The following is a 25,658-nucleotide window of genomic DNA, read 5'->3' as shown; positions in this document are numbered from 1 at the left end:
TCAGATATAGACCCTGCACCTATGTTTGCGCTGACGTAGCCTGGTGTCTACAATTTACTCCGCCTCTGAGCCCCTTCCACTAACTTTAGAAATTGATGAAATTCTTGAGGAAAAAAGGTATCAAAGTTAGGGTGTTTGGATTTTTTCTGAAAATAAACAGAAGAGAAAGACTTCACATGTCCAGTTGATTGTAGAGCTGCTGCATGATCTCATTATGAGCCATAGAGACTCCTACGGAGTGCATGGATACATACTGCCACTGCAGAGGAACATTTCATATAGAGCATGCTGCAGTTTCTGATTACTTCTGCTCATAATTTCACATTGTTTCAAGGAAAATATGTTTAATTAGTTGTTTAATTAGTTTTGGGAGTAGGAAATGACAGTGTATATCTATATAGATGAACAGTTTAACTGTTCTTTATTTCTGGAGTACACAAATGTGAGATACAGGTGAGGATTCTCACAGATAAGAGCTCACAGAGATAAGCTATAGGTCTTCAAAACAGACATATTCAGCCTTGATTAAATACCAGAAGCAGTCCAGTTGTAATAGCAAAGAACTTGATGAGGGCATTCACATTTATTCTAGTAGCCTCATGCTGCATCGCCCCAAAAAACTTCTGACTGCATTTAGGCATGATGTGATGAAAAGTGAAAGCATTTTGCTGTTTCTTCTTGCACGTTTTTCTCCTTGAAAATATGGGAATATCCAGTTTCATTTTTGTTTTGTCTTCTTCAAAAGTTGAAGGAAAACAATCTCTGTACTGACATGAGTTATCTGCAGAGGAATGAATCTTGATCACTTTGGTGACATTTATTATCTGTAATTATTTCATGAATTGTTTAGACTGAATGATCATTTGTAAATAATTTTTTGACTGTTTGCTCTTTGTCTTGCTTTTGCTAAGTAACATGTTTTTCTACTGCTTGACCAAATAATAGTAGTATTCTAAAGGGGTAAATATTTAATTTCCTTCCAGGAAACTAATGGAGAGCTCATCATTCATGCTACCTTTCATAAAACTTCTGGTATTTTCATTAGGAATTCCCAAATTCTGTCAGGATAAATTCAAAATACAGACATAGTCCACTGAGCTTTGCTTTTTTTATACTTTATCAAACTTTTATCAAGACTATGAGTAGGAGTGTAGGCTTTTGCCTTGCACGCTGATATTGTAGGAACTGCACTTAAAATATTCAATTTCTTGTAATCCACTGCAGAAAAGAGAGTGATGCTGAAAGGAAGGGAAAGGAACAGTATAACCATATGTACTGGTTTTAGCTGTGATAGATGGAGTTAATTTTCTTCATAGTGGCTTGTATGGTGCTACATTTTAGATTTGTGCTGCATAACAGTGTTGATAACATAGGGATGTTTTAGCCGCTGCTGAGCAGTGCTCACACAGCTTCAAGGCCTTTTCTGCTTCTCATGCTGCCCCACCAGCAGGTAGGCTGGTAGTGCACATGGAGTTGGGAGGGGACACAGCTGGGACAGCTGACCCCAACTGACCAAAGGGACATCCCACACCATATGATGTCATGCTCAGCAATAAATGGTGGGGGAGGAAGGATGAAGGGAGGGCATTCGTAGTTATGACTTTGTTCTTCCAAAGTAACCTTTACACATGATGGAGCCCTGCTTTCCCGGAAATGGCTGAACACCTTCTTGCTGATGGGAAGTAGTGAATTAACTCCTTGGCATGCTTTGCTTGTGTGCACAGCTTTTGCGTTCCCTATTAAACTGTCTTTATCTCAATCCACAAGTTTTCTCCCTTTGACCCTTCTGATTTTCTCCCTTATCCTACTGTGGGGGGAGTGAGCAAGTGGCTGTGTGGGGTTGAGCTGTTGGCCAGGGCTAAATCACAGCAATATACCAATATACTTGAGTCGTTTCAAAAATTTTTATTCATTAGTTAAATGAGACTCTGACTCTCACTTCTTGCTCCACGGTTCATCTCCTAAACTTCTCAGAGGACAAGTAAAATTCACCACCTTTCCCCAGACAAATTAGAATAACAGGAAAGAACGATGGGTATCAACTGCTCCAGTGATTTCCTGGTGTCTGTGCTGAGTCAGATGTGGCTTTGGATGGAAGAGGCCATACAGTCTCTGCCACAGAGAATTGAAAGTGGCTTGCCTTAGAAGTTGCTGAACAGCATGCATTCTACCACAAAGAACACAAGATCACAAAAACACACAGATATTGTAACAGGAGAAACCACAACAGACAGTCACAAAAGGAAGAGGTGGAAAATCTGAAAGATAAAGCGCTCATATATGGGATATATACAGAACTAGAAAGCTTATACATCTTTTCAAAAACAGCACAGTAAATGAGTGCTTTCTGTTGCATTGAGCATACGTCAAATTGTGCATCTATGGAGAATAAGTGGGAAAATGTTGATGTTATCTCCTGTGTATGACACATCAGTGAGCTATCTTGTTCCTTCTCCTAACAGTGTGCATTGAATTTTTTAGTCTTTTGAGATTTTTACAGAAATGTGAGTTTTTAAAACAGGCTGTGAAGTAAAGCCTGGCTGGATAGGGCAACCTGGCGCTAAGACACTAAGATAGATGCCGCCTTTTTTTTTTTTCTTTTTCAGTTAACATTGATTCTATTTTCTCTATGTGAAAAGACCTTATCCACATCTCAAATTTTAACTTGAAAAGTTAAAAGTTAATAATTTTCCTCTCAGTAAAATTTTATAATGTTATTTTAGTGTCTGCATAAGTATGTCTTCTGGAATTGACATAAAAAGGGGATCTTGTATTTATGTATCTTTTGATTTTGGCATTTGTCAAATGTGGATTTACAAAGGAAAAACATTAACTATTTACATTAAAGCCCAGTACTGACATGAGAACAAACAGAAATACATGAAAAAAAAATTAACATAGCTGTCAGAAATTCACCATCTGTAGAACAATCAACCTTTGGAAGAGCTCTTCATTTGGAACAGTAGGTGCAAAACATCTGGCTAGATTAGAAGTGGAACTTGCCAGGCTTGTGAATAAAAGTACATTGGCTAAACTAGGAAGTAACTGGTGCAATATAGTATAGAGATTTTGAATATTTCAAGTTTGGAAAATTGCCATCAAATCTAAAGCAGTTTCAATATGATCCTACCTGGAGTCCTCGTGCTTCTGCTGTAAAGTGTGTTCCCAGCTATAGGACTATAGCCCAGCTTGCTTCAGAAATAATACTGTTCAGCAGAAAAAGAGATTGAAACCCAAATAAATGGCCACAGATTTTCAAGAGAGTAACTTTTCACAAACTAAATGGATCTATGATGAATTTCAGACTTTCATGACTGATGAGGTAAGTGGATCACAGATCACACTTGTTGCCTGAGCATTGTTGCACGTCAGCTGAGGATATTTTTAGTCTGTTCTTGGACCAGCTCTTGAGAAGTGGGCACAGCTATCCCAGCATTGTAGTGACTGACACTTTAAAGTACAGTGACATATTATTGACCAATTACTTAATGTATTATTTCATAATCAACAAACACAATTTTCAGGTTCTTTGGTCCTCTTGCAGTTCTTTGATGGTAGGTCAAGACCTTCCATATTTTGTTTACCACAATGCTCTCCTGCCCTCACCAGCCAGTCTCCCTGCTTCTAGATGTAGAACCACTCTCTTCCATCCAAACAGAAGCAGTATCATGTCTGCCATGAACAATGAACCCTTCTCTTCACATTTCCTTGTGCTTGTTGCAGTTTTCAATATGGTTTAGTCTAGTTATGTTATTGCTGAGTTAGGTTAAATGCAAATGCTACATCCTCATTTACAAAGCCAACACCTTCTGAGTTCCTTGTTGACTACATTTTCAGGGCCTAGAACCCCATCTGAACAACAGTGCTACCCACTGGCTCTGCAAAACACGTTGCAGCTCAGGGTGCACTGAAAAATAAAACCACCTGGGATTACTCAGACAGTAGTCAGAAAATGTAAACATCTTACAAGACTAGATCTTCAGTTTTCACCTATATAGCTATTAGATAAGGAATGATTGCAGAAAAAATTACATTATTAAACTTCTTATGAAACCAACAATTTAACCAATCTTAAACAAAAACAAACATGTTTACAGATGGTACCATTTATACTGTCAACTGGGAACAAGACCGAGCCTTTACATTTTCATTTTGTTTTTATTTAATATTCGTTTTTGTTAAACCTTCCGTTTCTGTTATCTTTGTTTCTGTTCGTGTCACCATGCTCAGTGTAAGTTTGGATTTCATGTCTACTTAGTGGCCTTGACTCAGTTGTACCCAAGGCTTTGCTGTACAGTAAGAAACTCTAAAATGGCTGACTTTCAATGTGACATTTAAAGCAATGATACAAAAAAACCCCACAGTTGTTTCAGCTTCTCTACACTATAGAAAGCTTTGTCAAGTTAAAGAGTTAAGATTCATTAAAGAAATAGATATTGAAGAAGACAAAGAGTTTGATGCTTTCAGACAAATCTTTAGAAGGGAAATCTAAGCACCTTTGAACTGCAGAACTTCACAGAGAAATTCAAGCCCAATAAAGATGCCTGAGATTCTGCTCAGAAGCTTAGAAATACCAATGTTGGTTTTCATTTCTGATATTTCCATCTGCTTTTTATGTTATTTTTGTCCATTTAAATGATTTGCATAATTACAATTATTGTGAAACAGCCTAATGCAGTGATCTGATGCTTATAAAATGTCATGGAGTTGGATCAATGGTAGATTAGAAAAGTAAAATTTAGTATATTCTTCACAGGCTGAATACACCTCAGTATTTTTCAGTGTCTTTATTCCTTGTTATGGTGAACCAAATGAGGTTTTTCATATAGCAGTCAGACCTCTTGCCAACCAAGTTCTGTAGATGTTTTCAGCAAATTGAAAGAACTTTTATTTACTTCAGGTGAAATAAAAATTGGATTCAATTTCACTTTTCATGTCGTTGACATTAACACACATAGAAAATAATTTAGAAAATGACTGAATTAAATAGTTGGCAAAATTAGATAAGGTTAATGATCTGTTATAGCCTCACATTTAATGTGCCTACTGAGACTACTTTTCACAGAAATTTATTGGGTGTTTATTGTATAGACAATAAGACATAAACCAAACTTATTAACAGCATAAAAGAAAAACAGTTTTGTTTCTGAGCATTAAATATAGCTACTTACAGCAGCAGCAATGCAAAAATATTTGAAGGAAAACCAGTGAGTTCTCAATTTTTTTTTGAATACTATATTATTACTCATTTGCATAGATTACAGTTATGGGTTCTTGTTTGCATTTTAACGAATATGGATCCCACTAGAGCAATAAATAGTGACAAGTTTATTCACAAAGTGCAACTAAATTATGTTTGTTATGGATTTTTTTTTTTTTTTTATTTCTTCTTGGAAATATGGGTTATAAAGCTAAAATACATATATTTTCAACAGCCAGTCTCAATTTATGGTCATTTACATCACAAGGTACACTTTTATATATTTTCATGGAATTCATAAACATTTTATAGATTATTTCTTGAAGTAAACTTTAAAATAATGCACAGCACTTAGCATATTTCACACTAATTTTTACAGACTTTTTTTTTTAGTTGGTTATGATGACATATTTATACTGTGATTAAACTTTCATTAAACTATCATTAAAATAGCTTAAAGAAATGATATAATGCAATAATAGTGATGCATTTTAACAATGAGTTTTTCTGGCCTTTTTTTGTGAAAATGTCCAGGTCCTTTATTGTTGCTAACAAGAATACAGAATTTTAGTCTTCATCTACTTACCATCCACCTGAAAAAATTTTAGACTTAAATTTTTCTACCTGACTCTAATATCATCAAAAACATTTGGACTGACTTGGCATTCTTGGAAATGGATTGCCATGAAACCTGTGTCTGGGTCACCAGGCATTTATATAAAAATATTCTCCTTCAAATCCTAATTCCAGTATCTTGGTATTCAGTTTGCCCCTTTACGTGAACCTCACAGTGCTGTGGACCTTGGTATAACACACATATACATATATTTATAGACACACATTTGAGCATGCATACGCATACATCATAAACATATACTTACATATATATACACACATGCGTACATATATACATACACACACATATGTATATACACACATATACTCGTATATCTCTATATGCTGACCAGAGATCACTCAGGAAAAGGACATGATAAAAGAGAGCACCTTTTTGAATATTTGTGATTGGGACTTCATAAAATCCCAGTCACAGATTTCAGTTTCATATTTGTGATTGGCACTTTCAGTGGGCACAAACAGAAACACAGGAGGTTCCCTCTGAGCATCAGGAAACACTTTTTTTACTGTGAGGGTGACTGAGCACTGGTACAGGTTGCCTGGGGAAGTTGTGGAGTCTCCATCCTTGAAGATATTCAGATGCCATCTGGTCATGGTCCTGGGCAATCGCCTCTAGGTGGAAGGGGGATTGGACCAGATAACCTCCAGAACCCCCGTCCTATCTCAACCACTCTTTGATTCTGTGATAAAAGCCCATTTGATACCTAGTCTTAAAACAGGGTCTTCCTAACCTCTTCATTCCATAGTTATCTAACTTATTTTTATGAGTTGTGGTGCAGTGTTGTTCTTCACAGAGTCCTCAGATCAAAAAGAACTGTGGGGATTTCCTCGTGTCAGTCTCTTCCCATGGTATTTCCATCATAAAGACCACTGGTCCTATTCAGAGCCAGAATAGCTGAACAGAAACAAAGATTCCAACTGGGTTGGGTAAAGGCCTAACAGTTTGGAAACTATTAAAAAGTCCCATTTCCTATGTCCTTTTCCTAACTTTCTCTTAACTCACTTTCATTCTCCTAATCCAGTTTAAAAAGACAGAGCTTAATTAAGGAATGAATTAAGAGCATGCATTAACTGCAGTTTACATCCAGAACAAAAGCCAGGCTAAAAAAATAAGCTCCTCTACATATAAACACAGACAAACATGGTAAACAAACACCTATTAACTCTATGGAAATGCATATCAAGCAGTCTAGCAAGATAAAAAAGATAGTATCTCTGAGGAACTTCAATTTAATGACCAAGCACAGAGAGTAGGATGAATGATGAAATGGTGCATTCTGCAATGTTTCAGTTGGCTAAAAATCATGTTTATTGTCTGTTTTTTTTGAATTAAATTTGTTTTATAACAGTGTTTACGAATAATAAAACAAGTACTAAAGAAAAAGACCATAAAAGAACTAATGTCTGAAACTTTGCTGGTCTTAGGCAGGTTACAATTTGCATCAATTTACAGTGTTTTTAATGCTCAGATATTGCAAGCTCCATGTCCTGTGAGTATTTAAACAAACATGACCTAAATAGATATCTTTTTCTCTAAAGTTAAAATATGAACCTGCCCAATATCTATCAGAAAATGAAACAAGATCTATACCTGTGCACAGAATTCTCAGCAAGTATTGATCAGTTTTAAATACTTGACCATATATTTATTCTTTTCTTACTACTTTATTTACTCTTTTCTTACTACTTTATTTACTATTTTCTTACTACTATTTTTCTTAACATCCCCGTGAAACATTATTCTTAGGCATTAGGTATTTTGGGAGGTGTATTAACAGACCTGTACTATATTATCTGATGCTCTAACTGTACAATTACTGTGTGCAGATCATGTTGTGAAAAGCTTCACTACTCATTCATTGTCAATCTTCTGTGAAGCAAACAGACAATTGATTATATTCATGATTCTTAATAGCACACTATTTCTTTGTGTTTATGGAAAATATCTAACTTTGACCTGTGAATTTTGAAGCATTTGAACCAAACCTTTCTCTCAGTTGCAGGATGTTGTGTGAACCTCACATAAATTAAAAGCAAAATGGCTCTAAACCCTCTGGAATGTGATCCTTCCTCCCAGACTCACACTCATTCCAAGTTTTCTTACATTTTTATTTGAAATGATAGAGTAAAGTAGTATTTTCAACTTTTCAACACAAATGCCACCTGCCAATTTGAAGGGAACACTATGAACCTATAAAGAATGCTCATTGTGGAGATTTCTAAAGATAACCGGATAGCATTTCAATCATCAAGAATTTTTCTGTATTGTCTGTAATTCTGAGGGAGTGTACATGTGAGCTCTGAGAGCTTTTCTGAATGTTGATGTCAGGTTGCCTAGAACACTGTGTTACCTTAACACCTAATATAGAATCTATTATAGTTGCTGAGGTATGTCACACTGTCTTTACTATAAATAAATCACAGAATCACAGAATCACAGAATCTTAGTGGTTGGAAGGGACCTCTGAGATCATCAAGTCCAACCACATAAAAAAAAAAAAAAAAAACACCAAAAAAAAAGCAGCACCCACCTACTAAACTCCACACCCACAACCCCACCCACAACATCCCACCACAAACCAATAATCTTGGGCACTAGAGCATGCCCTGAAGAGCCATGTCTACACGTTTCTTAAATACCTCCAGGGATGGTGACTCCACCACCTCCCTGGGCAGGCTGTTCCAGTGCCTGACCACTCTTTCAGAAAAGTAATTCTTCCTAATATCTGATCTAAATCTCCCTTGCCGCAGCTTCATACCATTTCCTCTGGTCCTGTCATTATTCCCTTGGGAGAAGAGGCCAACCCCTGCCTCTCTACAGTTTCCTTTCAGGTAGTTATAGAGGGCAATGAGGTCTCCCCTCAGCCTCCTCTTCTCCAAGCTAAACATGGCCAGTTCCCTCAGCCTCTCCTCACAGGACTTGTTCTCCAGACCCCTCACCAGCTTGGTGGCTCTCCTCTGGACACGCTCCAGCACTTCAATGTCTTTCCTGTAGTGAGGGGCCCAAAACTGAACACAGTACTCGAGGTGAGGCCTCACCAGTGCTGAGTACAGAGGCACGATGACTTCCCTACTCCTGCTGGCCACGCTATTCCTGATACAAGCCAGGATGCTGTTGGCCTTCTTGGCCACCTGGGCACACTGCTGGCTCATGTTAAGCCGGCTGTCCACTACACTCCCAGGTCCTTTTCTGCCGCTCAGCTTTCCAGCCACTCAGCCCCAAGCCTGTAGCGTTCCCTGGGGTTGTTGTGACCGAAATGCAGGACCCAGCACTTGGCCTTATTAAACCTCATCCCATTGGCCTTGGCCCATTGATCCAACCTGTCTAGATCCCTCTGTAAAGCCTTCCGACCCTCAAGCAGATCAACACTCCCACCTAGTTTGGTGTCATCCGCAAACTTACTGAGGGTGCATTCAATCCCCTTGTCTAGATCATCAATAAAGATATTGAACAAGACTGGCCCCAAAACTGAGCCCTGAGGGACACCACTGATGACCGGCCGCCAACCAGATTTTGCTCCATTAATCACAACTCGCTGGGCACGGCCATCCAGCCAGTTTTTAATCCAGCGGAGGGTACACTTGTCTATGCCATGATTCTCCAGTTTCTCCAGGAGAATGCCATGGGGGACGGTGTCGAAGGCCTTACCAAAGTCCAGGTAGACAACATCCACAGCCTTCCCCTCATCGAGAAAGCGGGTCACATGGTCATAGAAAGAGATCAAGTTGGTCAGGCAGGACCTCCCTTTCATAAACCCATGCTGGCTGCCCTTCCCTTGCCTTGAGAGCTCACTCAGGATGATCCTGTCCATGATCTTTCCCACATACAAAATGAAGTATATCACACAGAAATCATGAAGGAAAGTGGACACAAATTCTTTTGTTAGTAAATATGAAGGAGAGAAGAATCTCTCTGCACCAAATTCAGGGTCGTGTCTGCATAGTCCTTTAGAGTCATGCACATCTCATTACACTGGAGTCAGAGAGTGGTATCTGAAGCACGATGAACTTTGTTCCATGAGTACCCCAGTTAAGTAGACGTGATATAAAATTCAAACATATGTGAGGAGGATTTTCAAAATCTGAAATCTAGTATAAGATAAGCATTCTGACCTCTTAGATCTATTACAGAAATCCATGCACATGATAAAAAAAATAAAGGCATCATTTTCCATAATATTTTTCATAAATAGCATTAAATGAATAAGTAATACCACAGTATACCTTGTAAAATATTATTAGTATTTGACAGTCATAATTAGTCTCAAGATTGAAAAATCATACAAGGATTGATTGTAGCAACTAATTTTCCAATAATAATGCTCTGTATTTTCAGAGGAATGGCGACATTTTCAGGGCTTAATAACTACGATTATGTTTTATTCTACTCATCATCGATGCCCAGTATTTTAAGTGGTTATTTTACTCCAAAAACTAGAAATTAGGAGTACATGAACACACCAGGTTTTTATTTAATCAGTGCCAGCGGTTCGGTTCCTTACTGTTCAAACTGATAAAACTGCAACAACTTCTCAGCTGATGGAAATCTGAAGAACTGCCTTTACTTCACTGAGGAATTATTAATCTACACCTCTTTAAGAGACGGACACAGTTTACCATCCCTTTTTTACATCTTCATGGTTCAACATTTTCAGTGGAACCAAATGAGAGAAGAACGTCTGGAAGGCTTTCACTGAACGTAAAGAGGAGGTTGAAACATTCACAAAGGAGAACTTGTGGAGTGATCACTGGAGGTGAGCAAATATTATTTAGTCTTGTACTACCTCGGGAAACATTTTCAAATTTAGCTCTTACAACTGGTAGAGCTTATAATTCTTTCTGAAAGGTATCTATAAATGTTTAACAAATCCCTGAACCATAGTAGTTTTTTTCATGTAAATATTTGAATGTCGACAATAGTTACTCATGTTATTTGGTTTTCATTCTTTTCCTTAATTTTTGATCAAAATTACTTACAAAGGAAGTTAAAAAAATCTAGAAAATACATACATAATTATTTTTTCAGCTACAGAAAAATTACACAGAAATGTGAAAATAAATATTTGAAGTGAATTTTTTCTCAAGGGGAAAATTGTAACTCGTTATGCCAGTGTAGTGCCTACCATAATAAAAAAACCCTACGCCCTGGTTCCTCTCAATAAAAAAGATAAAAATGAACATAAAGTGCATCCATTGGTGAATATATTAAGACAAAATATGGCAGGATCAAGGTAGAGGTCTCCTGTTCCCTAAACATCTGCGAAAAAACAGTATCACTCTGCTGACACCAGCTTCTAACTCCATATTGCTCTGTGCTGCATGTCTCAAAATAAGTTTGCTTTTTTTTCCAAATACCTTATCTTGGAAATTGTACAAGTTCATAGCATTTTTCTTATCGTGAAGTACAAAATGAACCAGAGAATGATTATAAAGACACAGCTCTGTATTAGCCAAAATCCTGTAACAGAACAAAATAATGGCTTATACAAATGGAACAATATGGTGAATAATTCCCATAGAGAGTCACATATACTCAGTCTGTGTTACAAGTGACAATTTTAAGTTCTTTGGAAAGAGAAGACTCTTTCACATTTTTTTGTGCAGTGAGATTATTTTTAGAAAGGCAGGATCTATGAAGAGTCAATAGCCTTTCAAATGCTTCCTAGAGTCCTGACAGCTTTCAGTCCTGACATTTTTCCTCCTAGTTCTTTAAATGACTTGTCAGTTTCCCAGCTTTTGGCAGATAGATGCTTGTACACTCATCAGTGAGTCTTTGGCATCCCATTTCTCCCTGCCCCTGTCAATAATCACTCCCAAGCTTGGCAGATACTGCTGGTTTCTCCCTTACTGCTGATTTGCTCACTTTAAAATAGCCGCTCTCATTTCTGTGTCTGGTATCTGTTGTATTTTATTTAGTGCTCTTCTCCACAGCACAGGAATCCTCTCCCGTCATGTCATTCCCTGCTAATGTCACTCCTCTTCTGCCTTGCTCTAATGAGCTATTTAGTTTCCTGATGTGTGGTGACTGTCACTATCAATGTTTTCAGTGCTTACCAGTATGCTGATTCCTTAAGACTCGCATGATCATGAGAACTCAGTTTTAAATATGACTGGCTGGCTGGTTGAAGACGCAGATACATACTGTCTGTATTTTGAAAATGTCCTGTAAGCCTAAATGTACCTGGGTGGTTGTTGGCCTTAAAAATTCAGTGATAGACACAGTGTTCTATAAGCTAGTAATTGTAATGGTCTTTGAAACACAGGCTGTGCTTCTACAAAATTTTGCAAATTTCAGAAATGTTTGCACCTCTCAAAGCACAAAACCAACACAGTTTTTTTTAGGGAATCCTGTTGTTTTATGTCTTTTTAATTCTTTTAGGCAGGCTGTTCTAAAATAGAAATTATAGGTTATCAAATGTTACATTTATTAATTGAGTGGGGGACTGATGTGATGTTTAAAAAAACTGATTGGGTAATCACAAAACTCAGTGGCGAAAGTGGATGTTCTTCACCTTCAGGAAGAGATCAAATATGGTTGTCTGCACGCACAGAGTGACTGTTCTGGCCCTTCTAATAAGGCTTTATTTTACAGGTAATTTAGAAATATATACTTTTTCCATAAGGTATAATTATAAGCAAGAAAGAGTATTTCCTTACCGTCAAATCTGAGAGCTATTTTCTAAATCATCTTTCAACTTCAATCAGGCTCAGTAGGTCAGAGTCCACCACGCGCAGGCTGTTATTACTGGAAATCAGAAGCAACTAACTGGTGCAGCAGTTTTTTCATGAAAAAAAGTAAGAGTGGAGGGCTGTAAATAGTAAAACTTCAGGAAAAGAACTCACTAGGTATTGTGTGTTTCCCAGGTAACCTCTAACTGAGTTTCTCTCTCCAATGAAATGCTGTTCATTAAATGAATCTATATGTTCTTTAAGAGGGGAAAATGAATTCACCAAGCACCAGAAGTTTTAGATCAATTTCCCCAGATTCCTGTGTGGTGTATGAGGTCAGTGTATTATGTATGGACTCTTAAAATTGAACACTGGCCTTCTTGTCATCATATTGTTGCAGATAAATTTAACAGGTAATTAGCTTGCTAAGTAAAACCTCTTACTGATGTGCTTTCCCATGATGTCTAATATCTATATTTTGAACTGATCTTGTCATAGTTCATTTTGCTTTGTACAAAATAGTTTCTTTTGTATTTGTTACACATAAGTGGTATGAATTCATACCAATGATGGTATGAGTTCAACCAATGATTTTTTTCTGCTGAGATAAACAGAAAAAAAAAAAAAAGCCCTAAGCTCAAATTATGTTTAGCAGACCTGTTAAAGAGAGTATTTGAGTTAATGATAAAATACATTTATCCTCGGTGTAATTCTATAGTCTTTGTACTTTTCATCCAAGAAAAAAAAGCTCTCAGGGCATGCTAGAATGGTGCCATTATTGAAGATAACAAAGTTTCATGGAGCTTTTTATCACATTCTTCTGCCTCAATGGGAAGAGTGCTTCAGTAAAAAGAGAGTGGTAATTATGAGAGATATACCCAGGCACTGCATAAAATTCATGTCTCCTCTAAAATATTGAGTGTTGGAGATTATGATAACTAAAAAACAGGACTTCGAGGTGAAATGAAAACTGATTTGCCTTCACTTTTCTGTAAGATATTACAGTATCACAGAATTACAGAATGGTGGGGGTTGGAAGGGACTTCTAGAGATCATCTAGTCCAACCCCCCTGCTAAAACAGATTCACCTAGAGCAGGTTGCATAAGATCATGCCCAGGTGGGTTTTGAATATCTCCAGAGAAGGAGACTCCACAACCTCTCCGGGCAGCCTGTTCCGGTGCTCTGTCAAAGTAAAGTTGTTTTTCCTCATTTTCAGATGGGACTCCTGTGTTCCGGTTTGTGCTCGTTGCCTCTTGTCCTGTCGCTGGGCACCATTGAAAACAGTCTGGCCTCATCCTCTTGACACCCGCCCTTAAGATATTTGTAAGCATTGATAAGATCCCCTCTCACACTTCTCTGCTCCAGGCTAAGCAGGCCCAGGTCTCTCAGCCTTCCCTCATAAGAAAGGTGCTGCAGTCTCCTGATCATCTTCATAGCCCTTTTGCTGGACTGTCTCCAGTAGTTCCTTGTCTTTCTTGAACTGAGGAGCCCAGAACTGGACACAGTATTCTAGATGTGGTCTCACTAGGGCAGAGCAGAGGGCAAGGAAAACCTCCCTCGGCTTGCTCACCACACAGTTTTTAATGCACCTCAGGAGACCATTGGCTGCCTTGGCCACAAGGACACACCCACAGAAAGGACTCCCTGGTCCCTTTCTGCAGAGCTAGTTTCCAGCAGGTCAGCCCCTAACCTGTACCAGTGTGTGGGATTATTCCTCCCCAGGTGCAGGACCTTACACTTGCCCTTGTTGAACTTCATTTCATTCCTCTCCGCCCTGTCCAGGCCTCACTGAATGGCAGCATGGCCTTCTGGTATGTCAGCCACCCCTCACAGTTTTTTATCATCAGCAAACTGTTGAGGGTACACTCCGTCCCCTCATCCAGGTCACTGATGAATATGTTGAACAAGACTGGACCCAGTACTGACCCCTGGGGAACACCACTACTTACAGGCCTCCAACTGGACTCTGCGCCACTGATCACAACCCTCTGAGCTCTGCCAGTTCTCTGTCCATCTCACTGTACACCCATCTAACCCACACTTCCTAAGCTTACCTATGAGAATGTTATGGGAGACAGTATCAAAAGCCTTGCTAAAGTTGAGGTAGACAACATCCACTGCTCTCCCATCATCCACCCAGCCAGTCATGACATCACAGAAGGTTATCAGATTGTTCAAGCACAATTTCCCTGTGGTGACTCCATGTTGACCATTCCTGATAATCAGAGATGACATCCAGAATGTCACCTTTCAAGGGATGGAGGTGAGGCTGACTGGCCTGTAGTTTCCCAGGTCCTCCTTCTTGCCCTTTTTTAAGACTGGAGTGACATTTGCTTTCCTCCAGTCCTGAGGCACCTCTCCTGTTCTCCAGGACCTTTCAAAGATGATGGAGAGTGGCTTCGCAATAACATCTGCCAGCTCCCTCAGCACTCACGGGTGCATCCCATCAGGGCCCATGAATTTGTGGGTGTCAAGTTTGCTTAACTGATCTCTAACCCAATCCTGCTCGACCAAGGGAAAGTCTTTGTTTCTCCAGACTGCTTCTCCTACCTCCAGGGTATGGGGTTCCTGAGGGCTGGCTTTAGCAGTAAAGGCTGAAGCAAAGAAGGCATTCAGTAACTCTGGCTTCCCTGTATCCTCCGTCACCAGGCCACCCATCTCATTCAGCAGTAGGCACACATTTTCCCTAGTCTTCCTTTTGCTACTGATGTACGCGAAGAATCTCTTCTTGTGGTCCTTGACATCTCTTTCCAGATTTAATTCCAAGTGGGCCTTAGTCTTCCTTGTTGCATCTCTGCATACTCTGACAATGTTTCCATTTTCCTCACAAGTGGCCAGTCACTGTTTCCAAATTCTGTAAACTTCCTTCTTCCATTTGAGTTTTTCCAGAAGCTCCTTGCTCATCCATGAAGGTCTCCTGCCTCCTTTGCTTGATTTCTTATTCATAGGGATAGACTGATCTTGAGCTTGGAGGAAGTGGTGCTTGAATATTAATGAGCTTTCTTGGACCCCCCTACCTTCTAGAGCCCTAACTCATAGCATTCCTCCAAGCAGGTCTTTGAAGAGCCCAAAGTTAGCTGTCCTGAAGTCTTTCTGCCCTTCTTCTTCCACATGGGACACTGAGCTACACCGTTTCATGGTCACTGCAGCCAAGGCTGCCCCCAACCTTCTTATCCCCAACTTTGTTTGTTAGTCCAGCAGGACACCTCTCCTCAGGTTCTCCACCACCTGTATCAAAATGTTATCATAAATGCTCTGCAGAAACCTCCTGGACAGTGCGTGCCTGGCTGTCTTGCCTTTCCAGCAAATATCAAGGTGGTTGAAGCCCCCCATGAGAACCAGGGCCTGTGACCACAAGGCTACATTTCTCTGTCTGTGGAAGGCCTCATCAACTTCCTGTTCCTGATCAGGTGGCCTGTAGCAAACACCCACACTAGTGGGTGTTTATCAGAGCCTTTTCAGCACTGAATCTGTATTTAGCAATGAAAGACATATTTCATTCATTAGTAAGATACCCCCACCTCCTGCCCCTGGAAATTTAGTATTAACCATGTTACCAACAGGATTAGCACATTAAGATGGGAAATGCCAACAAATGATTGCTTTGCAAATGTAACCATAGACAGGGTGTGGATAGCTTTTAGCTCAAGAGTTACATGAATTGATATTATGTCACTCATATTTGATACATCAATGCTGGCCTCAATGACTTTGATCATTTGATTGGGTAAATGTGACAGTAAAAGAAAAGAGAAAGTACATAATTGAAGCAATAGAAAAAAGTAGATTCAGCCAGATGTTAGAAGCCAACAAAGATAAAATTGTAACACCCAAAGGTTCACTGTCATGAGAGCAATAGAAGGAACTTCAGTAGTAATTCTGTCTCATAAAAAGTACCATAGAACCATCCAGCTCTCTATATACAAGGTGCATTCACCTTCTATGTAACTGAGAAGCAGAGAGTAGAAATAATTTTGCAAACTCCTTTTTACTAATGGTGCTGACTTTATTGTTGATTGCTTGATAGTTGTAATAGGCATTTCTGAGAGGATAAAACAAAAAACTATGTCCGTTTTAAATCATACAGTAGCATAGGAAAGGTTTTAGTTATTTAATAAATCACAGAATCATAGAATGGTTCGGGTTGGAAGGGACCTTAAGATCATCTAGTTCCAACCTCCCTGCCCTGGGCAGGGACACCTCCCACTAGACCAGGCTGCTCAAAGCCTCATCCAGCCCGGCCTTGAACACTTCCAGGGATGAAGCAGTTGGTGCTAAGTGTCCAGTGTCCACACTTTGCCCATTCTGGGAAGCTTTGCTTTAGACTAACTGGAGTTTCCTCTTATGGACTGCATGCTCATTGCCATCGTAAGCCTATTAAACATGACTCTGCAGCACATCTTTCAGTGTAGTTTCATCCAGTTACACACTCTGAGGTAACTCTGTGACATGAGCCAAAGTGCAGTAAGTGGGAACAAATGGAAGATTCATATAGAAGTTGCACTTCTGGTATGAACTAAAGCACTTAGATGTACCAAGACTCACATTAGGATTATATTCATCTAGGTCCTTCTTTGGATCTCAGAGGTTTACTTACTTGCTTGTTTCACCTGAGGATCTTCTTGGAAGCTCCCACTAAATTCCAATAATTCCTATCTGAATTCTTGGTGTTGGTTAATTAAAAAAAAAACAAAAAAAACCCCAAAAAACCCCAAAGACCCCCAAAAAAACCAAAAAAAACCAAACTGCTTCCCTGGGCTCATAAAATAATGTGAGATCAATCTCAGGTTAAAATGTTCTTAATTGCTTATTGTTGTCTTACGTCCTTAACTTTCTGAGTCCTTTTCATCTGAAATACGTGTTTATGAAAACATTCTTTTGCTGTGTGTCTCTCAGTATTGCTATGACGCCAATTCTGAAGGGAAAGTATAGCTTCCACACTTGTGTGAGCAGTGACAGAAGCATGTCTACTCTACTGTGCCTGCATCCATGACGGCTGCAAGCCGGATTTCATAATTCATGAAAAGGATGTCTTACATAGAGCTTATTTTTGGGAGGTACTGACTCAGCTATGCAGACTGGTTATGGGCAGATGTGAGGTTCTTGCTTGTTTGAATGTGAATCAGCTGCAGCCAAGAAGCCATTAACTTTGTCTGGCACTGTGCCTAAACTAACACAGCTGTCCCCTTAAAAAAAAAAGACACAAACAAATAGAGCATGCAGTCAAAAGTTGGCTGCAACTTTAATTGCAAATAGTAGTTTAGAAAAACTGAAATACATAATTTCTTACTGTGTTTCAAAGAGAACTACTATTTTGACTCATACAGAGTCAATGTATTTTGAAATATGACTTCAATCAAATTATGTAAGTCCACACAAAACAGTTTCATCTATATCTATGTTCTTTCGTTAGAAGTTAACAAAATGAATGGTGCTCACAGGAATCATTCCCTAAAATGCATAATCCTCTCTTCATTCTTTCCAGAGCCCAGAATTTTTATTATGTGTTGAATGTCTGCTGGCATTTAATACTCATTATCTGAAAGCAAATATCTTGAAGGATTTCAGAAGTGACCCTAATGATGCCCTTAGATGTCCATTGGAAGATAATGAATGTTCTAGTAACTGTGTTGTGAAGGGCAAGCATATGAAAAATATGTAGAATTTCTAAAATGCATTGACAGATTGATTGATGAGATATGGTCAAATTGCTCAGGAGAATTGCGGAGAATACCGTGTCATTACCTAATAATAAATCGACTGGAAATACCAAAGGAAATGCAAGCCAAGCCTGCGATATTAGTCTAGTAGTCTAGTCAATGCCCACATTTCTACTTTTATTGATTTTTAGAAATGATCATTTGTTCCATCTTGGGCATAACTGTCAGCATGGGACTGAACCTGTTATCTATGATAAGCTTTTGTTGAGCAAAACAATGAACTGAAAAATCTCTGTCACCTTTAATCACTATTTGCTCTTTAGTTCCTACACAGGAAGGCATTAGGCCACAACGAGAGGTAGTTCAAAAACCACTTCAGCTGTGAGAAAAGCCTGCTCTTAAAGGTGAATTCCAAAACATTTTATTTATCAGCCCTCTGTGAGATGCCATGTTTCTTGGTTGTTTTAATTTTGGGCTGTTTTGTGTTTGGTGGGGGTTTTTTTGTGTTTTGTTTGTTTGTTTGTTTTGTTTGTTGTTTGTTTGTTTGTTTTTATAATTTGGCTAATCTAAACTCTAATTTAATCAATGAATAGTAAACAGTTCTGATTTTTTTCTGTAAGCAGTCAAAATAGCTCTTTAGTTCAGCACCTCAAATATGGTGGTTGGAATGTTTTAACTCCTACAGACTTGATCAAGTTTCATACAAGACTTGATTTTTGCAATGTTGCACTAATGTGGTAGAGGTTTTTAAACCAAAATCTCTGTGGCTTTCCTGATTTTTGCTATATGTTTATGACTTATTATTTCTACTACTCATACTGATTCTGCTGACACCATCTGACATACTACACTTTAATCAGCCTTAACCTTTGCCAGGGTTCGGGGAGCAGGAGATCCACTCTGAAAACTGAGGAACTGTAACCAGACCCTTGACAACAGCCTTCCTCCTACACCATGCTGTTTCATCAGAAGTTCAGTGAAGCAGAGTCTGAACTGATATCTCCAAAGAAAAGACTGGGTTTAGATCAGGTTAGAGTCAAGCAACACTTGTATTTTGCTCTGTGTAGATTTTTGGGTTTGAGTTTTCTCTGAATCCCACTTGGATACATTTAACTTCCCCAATTGTCCCTTCCTAGAGGTTTTCTTTTGTTCTGGAGCCTGACAGCCTCACATACTGAAAGGTTACTTGGCCATTCACTGCAAGCAAAATCGAACAAATAATTTAAGAAAAACTTAATTTATATTCTAGAGAAGGACCTGGGAAAATATATCTCTGGAAAGTTTTTAGAGGCAAGGGGTAGAAACCCAGGGGCTACAGCGCTTACCAAGGAATAGTTCCACCAGCCTGATTCCAAGGCTTCCCCATAATATTAATTTCTTTTTTTTCCTCTTACTGAAAAAGCATTCACAACTCAGTACAGCCTGTGGTTGTCGGCCCATGCCATAGCTGTGGTAAAGTAGCCAATTTTAGAGCTCATGAAATGCAAGTAGACCAAGAGCCACAAGCTGGCATCCCCTCATCTGTCCTGTTCATCAGCCCAGGAAGGATACTGCTCTTTAAATGTGAGAGCATGGATTGGAATTTTGTCACATTTACAAGCAATGCATCTTTTTTATTCAGTTTGTAGACTAATTATAACTTTAAACGTTGAGCATGTTAATGCAGCACAGGGTTGGACTGTGTCCAGTATTCCCATAATAAAAGCTTGTTTTAAGGTTTTCTATCTATCTCAGCTGTTGAAATGCAATTTAGATGCACACTGACATATGTGAATTTCATTTTGGGAAGAATGTTTTACGCTCGCTATGACTAAGGTGTGATTGGTTTCTTTCTTCTTCTGATTATTTATAGGTCCATAAAATGTTTTTCTACAGACAGTTTCTCATTTCCAACCACAGACACACACAAGAAACTGCTACATTCTATTTTATAAGAAATATAACCATTTCAGTACAGAATCCTGCTTTGTGTTTTTCATAGACAGAAATAAAGCCCCTGATTTAATTTACACTGTAATTATTTTTCCTTAAAATAAGGATTATTATTTTACTAAGAATCTTCAGATACAGTTCCACCTTGTTAAATAGGTTCTAAAATCCAGGAAGCATTAACAAAGATTTAATGAAAAGTGGACGTAAAGTAGATCCTAGTATCTCAATATTTTGAAGAGTGAGAATGTATGTTTATTTTCTCAAATTTAGGTTGGCATACTTATTTTATAATGAAAAAATAATATATTTCTGTGTCTTTTTGACAAATAGTCAAGATTCTTTTTCAAGGCAAACGCTGTCAAGAAATTTTTTTCCATACAGTCAAGTCCATTTTTTCTGTTTTGATATGGACAGGAGACACTAATCACAATGCCACTGCAGAGTTTGTGTGAATGAGTGAACTGCAAATTACAAACAATTAATAAAGCTTATACTATAGATGCTGATATGGATCATCATTAAATTCACAACAGGTGAAACCAACCAGTCCTCATTCGCACTGTAATTATTTTTGACTCTTACTTTACAAAGGAAAACTTACTGAAATAAATGAGATTGTATATGAACAAAGAATAAGAAAAGCATTATTCTAACCAGGGAATGTGCCTTACCAAAGTTGATCTTGGAACATCAAAGCTGATCTTGGAAGACAGAATGACACATGCATATTGTTTTTTATTTCTTAATGTTCTTTTCTTTTTTTTTTCCAACCAAAAGATTTGAAAGGTAGGGTTTGTTGGAAAAAAAAAAAAACCAAAAAACCCACACCACCAAAAACCAGCACTCAAGTCTCATTTTTATTTTTAATAGTTGCAGCTGAGCTTCTGTTTGGTCAGCATTTTTGTGATACTACTTACAATATGATTTTCACTGATGACAGGTGGTGTTTATATATGTACATTAAGCATTCTGCAAAGTGTCTGATTTTTCAGTGTAAAGAGGGATATGCGGATGAAAACAGAGCCCTCAAAGTCAGGCGTCTAGAACTGCTGGAATTAAGTTTTGAAATTCTTAAAACACCAAACTATGTCCTTCCTGTTAAACATGATCAAGCTTTGCATTTTCTTTTAAAACTAAAAAGTCTTCTACATACCTGAGTATACTACATTAAGAAGAAAATTTTGTGGCTGTACTGGTTTTGGCTAGGATAGACTTAATTTTTTTCATAGTAGCTTTTATGGGGCTATGTTTTGGATATGAAAACATAAAATGGCAAAGAGGGTGTAGACATTACCAAAAAAAAATATCCCATCTTCATTTTGTTTTTTCTAAATGATTTATTGATATTTCTATATGGACTTGGAAACAGCTAATGTTATGTCAAAATATATATATGTGCATATATATAAGTATACATATGCAAAGTATAAGTGCAAATATTTAGATATTCTGGAAGACAGATGAAGATAGAATATGTGTAACTGTAGTATGTGTGTATGAAATGTTTAATATGGCTATCTAATATAATTTTAAAATTAGTAGGGAAAGTTACACTAACAGACAGGAATTTACAAAAGTTTATCCATCCTTTATGTTTTGCATTTATTCTGTCAGAAGAAATTCTTTTGCTAGTAAGCAGGATATATAACAGGTTAATTCTCAGGAATACACAGAATTCATCAAAAAAGCAAAACAAAAATTCAGCTGTCAAGGTAAAGCAGAACTGTTCTGGAACAGACGCAGGATTCAGAAACAGCTGGTGCTTGTGTACCAGCTTGTGCTTCACAAGCACTCTTGTGATTCTCATCTTAAGTTCTCTCATAAAAAAGACAGAGCATCATAAACTCTTACAGTTACAAAGAAAGCACTTGAAAAGAGTGTAAGAGATGGAGCAATCTGCAATGTACCTGAACAGCAATGGAAGCAGTTCGTTTCATGAAAGCAGTGGGTTAATTCAGCTGCTCAATAGTGGCAATTTAAATGCCCAACTTGTCTACTGTTACCACTCCTTTACTTGGAAGAATTATTAAATGGCAGATGATTCTATGATTCTATGATTTTCTTGATGGGTTCAGCTGTGCCCTGTGGTGGGGCGGTTGGAGCTGGCTGTAATCGGCTATGTCCAGCACAGGGCAGACCTGGCTGGTCCTCACAGGTGTGTCACATACTACTACTGCGGCTGCCAGCACCTGGGCACCTGCAACTGGTACAATCCTGCATTCTCAAAATCAATTATTTGTCAATATACTTGATGTTGGAAGTTATGCATTGCCAGAGCTTCTATAAGAGACTTTTTTTTTTGACTGAAACACATGAGCATACCCAGAAAGCTCAACCCAGAAGACAGGTACTCGTTTTTTCACTCTGCTGTGCCTCTTTCTGATCATGAGTGTAAGCGGGAGCACTGAAATGTGAGGAAAGTTTTCTTTACCCACTCTTACCGCACACAGGAGAGTTACCTGTAACTTTTCCCTCTCTCCCACTCTTCCTTTGTCCCTGTCTCAAGAGAAGTCTTGTTTTTGTGAGATTTCTAACCCATGTTTCCAGGCTCAGGAGGATAGTGAGGAGGATTTAGGCTCTGAGGATGAATATGATCCTCTAGTCCCTTACGTAAATCTAGATTATGACTGTTTAATCATCATAGATTATTTCCTATTGCTATGTACATTTTAAATGACGGGCTGTAAATCATAGCTCAAAATATTTTGGTCCTGTGTAATTTATCATGCTTTGTAATTTTACTGAAGTGGAAAGATACTAATTCAACAGATGAACTGGCTGTGCCTTTACTGGTAATGACAGTCACAGAAGAGAAATATGATTAGAAAACAAAGAACAAGAAGGGAAATTAGCCTAATATTCATTATAATTATCACAATTCAACATAATTATAACAAATATGCAAATCAAATTTATGTTACACCAGGGTTTCTTATCTTAGTTTATTATCTTGTAATGGTCTATAAATCAATATGAACAGGTTGATAAAATTACCCCAAAAGAAACAAAACACAAACAACAACAACAACAAAATCCCAAACCACAAAAATCCCCAGTCCTCCTTTCTCTCCATGTATACATTCCTAACTTCAGACACAAAAAATGTATGCAAATAAAAATAAACTTTTAGAGACAAATCCAATCAGTCTGGCAATGAAAATGTTTATTGAACCTTTTAGTAGACAATCTTTGATTTTATTTTATTTTTTCACAAACAGTATATGATTTATTGCATTTTATATAGGCTGAAAAACAGTGGACGATACTATTTACTCAAGGCAAGCATGAGCTACTTCCTGAATGAAAAAAAAGTTAAATTACAGTACCGTCTCTGACTTCTTGGACTCAGAGGGGTCCCCAAACAATCTTGATGCAAGCAGGTGATAATAATGTGGTAGGATAATTTGAAATGTGATGGTCTGTGGTTATCTCTTGTGATCAGACAAGAAAAACAGATGTTAATTTTCTTTTCTCTTTTAGGCAGTTTGCTCTATTAAAATGACTGGCATTTTCTCTCCTTATCACTTTCATGATGGACAGCCTCTGCAAATTGAAATGATCAACAAGCATAAATCACGTAAAAAGAAAATGTTCTGAACTTTTCAGTCTCCAGCGTTGTAACTATGTAACTACCAAGTTTGCAACTAATGCCAATGAAAGTTTTATTGCAAAAAACAAAAGCACTGTGGATGACATGCAATAAATGCTTAAATCAGACTCCCTGGGAAGTCTTTGATTATTCTTTCTAAGGAAGATTGAACTACATGTACAGCTACCGGTGCCATTATATTTTTATGGAAATGCTGGAGTGTGGGGATAACTGGAAAGGGAATTGACTTTTCCTCCACTTAGTGAGACATTCAAACTCTATCTTCAGGATGGATAAAACTCACTCTTAAGAAGAGACTATGTGTTTGTGCTGATCTATACCAGCAGCTGCAGATTTAGTGGTTGGTTACTCCAACTAGTGTTAGCAGAAATAGGCAGAAAAAGAACTGCACAACTCTCCGAGCTTCATACTCATGGTATAAGGTAAATCTTTGGTCCTCTGCTAGAGTGTGTAATTAATGCCAGAAGTAAAATTTTCTAAGGATTGGAGATGGAAGGATTTTAACTGCTAACCACTCCACTTCTACCATTTCAGTGTTAGAATGCAATTAAAACTTGGGGATACCCTTACTCAGCCAGAGACATGGTTCACAAAGTTACTTGTGATGCTTCTCTTCACATAGAACAGCACCCAATCTATGTCCACACACAATGGCCCATATCTCCACCCTCACTTTTCTACTCTAACTTTCAGGTTTGGAAAACTGTAACTAGAGCCAGCAATTCATTCACAGAGCTGGCCTCTGTCCAGCAGCAAGGATTTGCCTGATATTGAAAGGAGATGTTGGCTGTGGAAAATAATTCAGTAGCAACATAGTAATTTGGTAGGAGGGTCCCTTCAGCCCATTTTTGTCCTTAACTCCTAGTAACAAAGCTGTCCCAGAACCCAGAGTTTTGGCTTTTAAAGATCCTTCCTTTTGTGTTTCACATGCAGGCCAGTTCTGAGACCCAGGTCGTTACAGATTGCCAGTGATACCATGGCTTTCTTCCAGTAAAAAATCTTGGTACAGATTTGTGGATTGAAAAAATATTTGATAAGCTTCCCCAGACTTTTTCTTTTTTATCTCCTCACATTTGAAGCATCAGTTTGCCTTGATTCCATCAGATCCAGCAGCAGCGAGCTAACAAACCTCTTCAACTAACAAACATCTCAGCATACTGGGACCTGATTCTGTGCCTGTGAAGCATCTTTTTTTCTTTTTAGAAATCTTTTTAGTATATGAGGAATGTTATGAAATGGATGGACATCTCTGCTCAGGAAGGCAGAGAAAGCACAGCTAACATGACGTATGTCCACAGTACTGCTAAGGAGGGTTTGCACAAGTGGAAGGGTCTTGCATGCGCGACAGTGTTGTTTGCCATGGAAATGAAGCCCTAAGGTGAGTTGGGCCCTGCAGTGTGAGAATCATAAATGCAGAACACCAAAGGTGTTCAAAGTAAATGTGAACACTCACATAGTTTTTCCATGGCCAACTAAAGCATCTTAATCTTTTTTTCATCATTTTACTCTAAGAAGCAACTGAAACTATATGGGACATTTAAAAATTTTACCTACTAACTATGCTGTTTATATATGGTATTGCTTCTGTTATGATTATGCTCGGTTATGATTATGAGGTAGTAGAGGCAAATGAACACAAGAAAAATAAACTCTTTTTATGCACACATACTTTGCAATGACCAGGAACAATAAAACATACACAAAGTGTCATATTGAATGAACAGCTGTTTCAAAATATAATGGTCTCTAAAGGAAACAAAAAAATAAGGTACCAGAAGGTCTTTATGGAAGCAAATATTCATTTTCGATGCCATTAGCTGTTAACCATCCCTTGATATAGAAAGCTTAATGGTGCAGAGTTTACACAAGCCTTTTGCAAGAGGCTGTATTGGATCAATAACATAGAAGTGGACCCATATATGCAAACATGGAGGTGTGGAAAGAAATTAC

The 25,658-nt window shown here is 38.2% G+C and overlaps 1 long non-coding RNA gene across 1 annotated transcript in view; it reads left to right on the top strand.

Moving 5' to 3' along the window:
* Positions 1-23,744, top strand: part of LOC128905526 (uncharacterized) — a 31,772-nt gene extending 8,028 nt beyond the window's left edge. Inside the window, exons 2-3 of the long non-coding RNA XR_008464896.1 lie at positions 10,492-10,590; positions 23,579-23,744. This is a non-coding gene — a long non-coding RNA (uncharacterized LOC128905526). The remainder of the gene's footprint in view (positions 1-10,491; positions 10,591-23,578) is intronic.
* Positions 23,745-25,658: the final 1,914 nt, after the last annotated feature.

This window comes from Rissa tridactyla, chromosome 2 (genome assembly GCF_028500815.1).
Source record: "Rissa tridactyla isolate bRisTri1 chromosome 2, bRisTri1.patW.cur.20221130, whole genome shotgun sequence".
Lineage (NCBI taxonomy): Eukaryota > Metazoa > Chordata > Aves > Charadriiformes > Laridae > Rissa > Rissa tridactyla.
Note: the sequence above shows the minus strand (reverse complement) of the source record. Positions and strands in the feature narration are given on the sequence as shown.